Here is a 6,154-nt window from a genome sequence, read left to right on the forward strand (position 1 = left end):
TCATGCAGCTTCTGTGTCACACAATGGCATCGGAGCGGTTGGTGGGGTGGTGACGCTTTCGTATGGAGAGCACAGAGGACCACCTGGCCGCCTATGGGTGCCCAGGAACACACACTCACACACACACGCACACACTGCTGATTGTGTCTTTATCTTTCTACTGACAGCAGATTGTTTGAAAGTTTCTTTATTTCCCTCCCCCTACTATAGAGTGAGTTAACATGCTTTATTTTGCTTTGACATACAAAACCGCATACACGTTGATGTGTAATAGGCTCTTACATGTCCCAACTAACTGGTCCCTGCTTAGAGGATTATTTGAAACACTAACCTGCAGACTTCATTCTCAGTTTTGTTTGAAACGTTAAAGCTGTTTTCCATTATTAAGCCTCCACATTCACTAACTATACTTCTTTTGTCATTAGTAAGACTACACACCCTTAAACATCCACCTCATTTGGCATGTGATGATAAACTCTGAATGTTTTGTGTGCTCATAATATATTTCAGACAGGATGCCCGTGGGTGTAAAAGTTTCATATTGATTTATTTGCTCCACATTATCTCAGCAGTTAAAAAAAACTTTAAAATACATTTTTAAGTGCAAATAATGAGCTCCACTGTTATGTTACAAAAATCCAAAAAGTATTTTCTCTGTTAATCTTTCTCTCTCATAGCCTTCGAAGTAGTTAAGAGGAAAAGGAAACCAGACCTTAACGTGCAACTGCACATTCTCATTAAAACGAGGTTGCTAAGACAAGATAGAGAAACAAAATAAACAATCGCCAGTCGCACCATTCTTCATCTGGAGCAAGAATGCAGAAGCTGAGGGGCCACTGGGATCCAGGGGCCTGTTAGTGATGACACTCCTGATCTATTTTCTCAGCAGCCTTGACAAAGTCCAGCATCAGTGACCCCCCCCCACCCCCCCCAACACACACACACACACACACACACACACACACACAGAGGCAGAGAGAGAGGCCATTTGTTTTGTTAAGTACTTGCTAAATGCTACAAGCTGATTATCAAGAAAGGAGTGCTCTCCATTTTCTGCAGAAACTCAAGGGTTTTAACGGGACACACCTCAGCCCTCAGTTTCCAAACCTCCTCCAGCTTAACAAGTGTTGATGAACCAACCACTGAGTCCTAAAATGCTTTATATCCATGTGTCCCAGGAAGCATTTAAAATGGAAAAACATGAATGTAAATTGAACATTGCAAATTGTCAGTCAAGAATGGTAATTTTGGAAGTGCTGTGCCGATCTATAAATGTTATGAGGGTTATAACTTATAACTGTAGCATTTCATGGAGAAGCCATAATTTATCACATTAACTGTGTGTGTGTTTTTAATTCTAAAATCTGTATAATGATGTTTCTTCAGTAGATGTGGGAATTGAAAGCTAGATTAGAGTTACTTGTGGATGTTTAAAGCCATTAGTATTGGGAGTCCAGTGCATGGCTCTGCAGCTAAAACAAGGCTCCCAAAGAATTTTTTTTTTTCACTTTTTTCAAAGTGCGTTTATTCAGAATTGCCAGCGTTGCTCTTTCTACAGGTCTCCAAAAGACTGGTTTTGCACTGTCTACACGCATTACTCCCATAGTCTGTTGAAGGCTGATCCTGTCACCCACATCTTTCCTGCAGCCGGGCCACCCAGCCTGGATGTGCCACCAACATGTCATCCCTCTGTGTGGTCCTTAACAAAATAGAAACAGAGAAACAGAGGGAAGCAAAGCATTGCCAACCAAGAGAGAGATGTTTCAAAATATGACAGTGTCATCTCTGGGAGGGGAGTGTGTAGAAGACAAAAGGGAAGCAAAAGTGAAGAAAAAAAAAAAAACGTGAAGAAAAGCTGTATACTGAGCTGAGACCATGTGAGGTGGATTTCAGCCTTTTAATTAATAAAAAAAGAAAAACATCTATATATTTTTTGTCTATATTGTTTCTTATTTGCACATTGATAAGACACAAAAAATAAAACAAGCCAAAAGCATGCACTGTGAAATAAGATGTAACACTTTGTTTTTAATTCAGTCGAAATCAGCTGAAAAATTATTCACCAATAAACATACAAAATATGTCTTTTTGCCAAATGCCATAAACGGCAAACAATTAAACTTACATTGATATTAATAACTGCAGCCTTATTGAGATTTTAGGTCAAAAATGACAAAGAACCCTTCAGTATGGTTTACATTAAATTTCTGTCCCAGAATAAATTTGAATATATAATATAACTGATTTACAGTCACTAATCAAACACAGTCCTAAAACAAACAAACAAACAAAACACGATGCAAACTAAAACTATCACATGGTATGGGAACTTTGTGGTGCTCTGCCATATGCTTTTGCAGTTTGGCATTTTTGCAGTGATTCCAGTGCATTTTGTGGTCTTCTGTGATTGCTTCCAGTTGATTTATGTGTCAGATGATGGATATTAAATAACTTTCACTGGCATTGTGCTCTTTTGGAATTTGAAAGATAAAGATCTCCAGGTCACAGGATAGATGTGCTGAACATGTTTTGTGTTAGGGAACATGGTGATTGTTCAAGTCGCCCTCTGAGCTCCAGTGTTGTAATGACAAGCTTTCTTATATTCCCATTATTACAGCTGAGGTTCTGTAAGTCTGTAAGGTAAGTGCATTCATAACTACCCCTGAGCCTCATTTGGCTATTTATACTGATACTATCTGCACCTGTTTGCAGCCAGTACTATTATTTTAATTACAATCAAATATTTATTTAGCACAACAGCACTTGTTTTTTGTTTTTTTTGTTCTTTTTCATAAATGTTAGATATTCATTGGAGAATATCAAACGGGGCCCCTATAGCCCTTACCAATAGGGCCTTTATGTGAGTCAGTACTGTTTATAGTATTGCTGTTACTGCAGCTTCCAAGCTCCAATGAGCAAACTGTCCTCAGAATCAAACTCCTGAGTGTACTTCTCCAGTAACCACTGAGCCACCAGGACATCAGTATTTTGAAACATAATACTTGCAATCAGAAGATATGTAATAGTAACGCCAGACACACTCAGTACTCTTTAGTGAGTTACAGCCCAGTCGAAGGACTGGAAACTAGAGAGGCAGCTGGAGAGTTCAGTCAAATGCCAAGGCCAATGCTCTGTTTGCAGCTTTAAAGAACATAATCTGGAACCACACCAAAATGTAATGTTTTTCTCTTTGCCCAGGCTCTGCCTCTTCACGGGCCTGCCGACAGTCAGAAAGGCACACAAACCAACAAACACAACAAAAGCATAAGCTCTGCCCGTACTCCACCTCCATCATAAATGCAGTAACTAAGAACTGGCAACACAAGAGCCAATATGTTACTGTAACAACACAAACCTTGATGTTGAACATATAAATGTGCCATAGATTGGCTCAAAACCAAGCCACTGTCTCAGACAAACACAACAAAGATGATGAAATACAGATGTGCTACGTTGTTGCAGTCAAACAGTTTAAAGTACCCTGTCATAAAAATATAGTAAAACCTTTCATCTCCATAATACGTAGGGCCTTTATCTTACAGGAAACCATTTTACTGGTTGTAGATCTGCTATTTACACCAATAAAACACAAGCTGAGAACATCAGCGGGTCTGTTGACTTTGATACAGGCAAAGTCAAGCACTACAAGTAGAGTACAAACAGAGAGAAGGAAACTTCCGCAACCAAAACTCTTGCTACAGATTTTGCATATTCATAAGCACATATCTCCTTGCACTGATTAATGACAACACAACGCTACCTCTTACAGATGTTATTTTGCATTAGACCACACAAATAGCAGATCCTGTGGCAGGAACCTATTAAAAATTATCCTGTCCTTTTAAAATTAAAGTGGGGAAAAGATATAACAGCCCCTTGTGAAAACTATACAGTTTTACTCCACATACACATTCCAGTGTTTAATCTGATGGCCTTCACAAAAGACTTTCTATAGCTCTATGAGCAGGTAGAGAAGAACATTATCTGCATACAACAAAGATTAATACAAATAAGAAATCGTATCCTCCCTCATGTTTTTGTTTTTGGCTTTGTCAGAATGGGTGGAAGTGGATGGTTTCAGTTTGATATCATAACATTAAATATTTTCCCTATGAGATTGTAGTGTGGTCTCACTTTTAGTGCGTGAAACTGTAAAAATGTGGAAAAATACTCTCAAACGTCTGGCTCAGAGTTACAGGGAAAAACATGTAGACATTTTATGTTTTGACATATCCCTCACTGATATTTCACTGCCAAGCAGTTGAGGTAAATTGAATTTAGTTAGTGGTCTCTTCATGCATTGAAATGTTATGTTTCTTAGACGGATCTTTCTAAATGCAGCAGGGCATGATTTAGTGACAAAACTGAGCGGGATATTTTTAGAGTTTTAGATGTGGTGGTGGTGGTGGTGTTTAACAGACAGGAGCTGGCAGGATGTAGGGCACACAAAGAGCTGTACGCTCGACAAGTGGAGATGCCACTGAAACCAGAGGCCCTCACTTTCTGATAATTCATTCCTCCACCCCTCTCTGGTTTGAACATGCTGAAAAGCTTCTGCATATGATGCGGAGGAGTCCATGCAACATTTGGGAATTTCAGGGCAGTCTGCAGAGACATGAAAGGAAAGTGTTCAGTTCACCCACCCCCCCAATTTTACTGGTTTTATTATTGAAATGCTTTTGATTTAATTGTATAAATGTAGGGCAGAATATTTATATGACAAAAATGCATTAAATAACAAATTAGCAATAATGTCCAAATGAATTTCCCTACCTGGAATGGAAAGTATAAACGCTGCAGTCTAAGACATTAACTCTGTTTATAAGGTTGTCATCCAGATACTGAAACATGTTTATCCAGGACAACTCAGCTAAACTCTCACACCACATGTGAACAGTGTTTGTCACAGACAATTACCTCTGCTGCATTACACAATACACAACACTTTCAGTACGTCCAAATCCAAAGTTATGTGCAGCATGTGGTAAACTCACACATAAGTAATGACACACTAGAAAGTGAATGGATGTGAACGATACCGTAATATGAAGACATTATGGGTGAACAGCTGGGCGACTTTCAGCCACGGTGCTGCGCTGCTCTGGTCTGTAGAGATCCCACTCATGATCATTAAAGGGAACTCTGTATCCTGTCCCAAAACCTCCAGCCTATTTATCTTTAGTTTCAGTCTCCCCCGGCACACACACACACAAAAACACTGTTTCATTCATTCACACTGTGCTCCACTCTCCTGTCTCCTGCCCTCTCGAACATGAGACAGTGAGTACATACATAAATAAAGACGAGCATTCGTGCAGTCTCTTAAAAAGTCAATTTTCTGTCAAAGCTTTCGTTGTCACATTACGCTCCATTTGTTAGTGGACAACAAGCTGCAAATGCCTGGCCTAAACAACAGTGTGTTCCTCATCATTTGTTGTGAAAACAATTCCTCTGGTGGCCTCCCTGCCCCCGGCCCACATTTCCCCACTGTAAATCATGATAAAATGACTTGCAGGTGTCAGGATTAAAGAATCCTCTTGAAGGACTTTCGGACACAGACGCAGACACAGCTGCTGCTCTCCTTTTGCCAGGTCTTTTATTGCTGTTTTGTTTTCTGTTTGGGGTGATGATGGTCTTGTAGTACCCGTGCTGGTTTGGACCAAAGTAAAACTTCCAGAGCGCTGAGGCAACACTGGATGGAGTGTTTCTATAACTTTGAGGTGCTGTAATATTAATGATTGAGAAAATATCCAGTCGTCCCAATGTGCAGTGAGTTTCCTTTCAACAAATATCGACTTCTCTTAAAATTTTTATTCAAATTTAACCTTTAACTGTTTTTTTATAATCTAGTATAGCAGTATTTTTTTCTGCAAAGAGGAGCTCACCGAAGATGGGAAAGATAAATATATTCCATCGCAAGCAAAGAACTAAAATGTAATAATGTCTCCTGTAGGCGTAATAGTTTCTTTGGTATCCCATGACTTAAGGTAAATTTTTATTACTGTTGATATGATATGGTAATGTATCTCTTAAGACTAGACCAAGAAGCTGAACTCAGTTCTACTCAGTATTACATTCCCAGCTTCCCATGTGGGCCCTTGGGAAAATTAATTGTCCACTTGGATGGTTATTCACCAGTCCTACTGTACCACCA

The sequence above is a fragment of the Archocentrus centrarchus genome, chromosome 3 (genome assembly GCF_007364275.1).
Source record: "Archocentrus centrarchus isolate MPI-CPG fArcCen1 chromosome 3, fArcCen1, whole genome shotgun sequence".
Taxonomy (NCBI): Eukaryota; Metazoa; Chordata; class Actinopteri; order Cichliformes; family Cichlidae; genus Archocentrus; species Archocentrus centrarchus.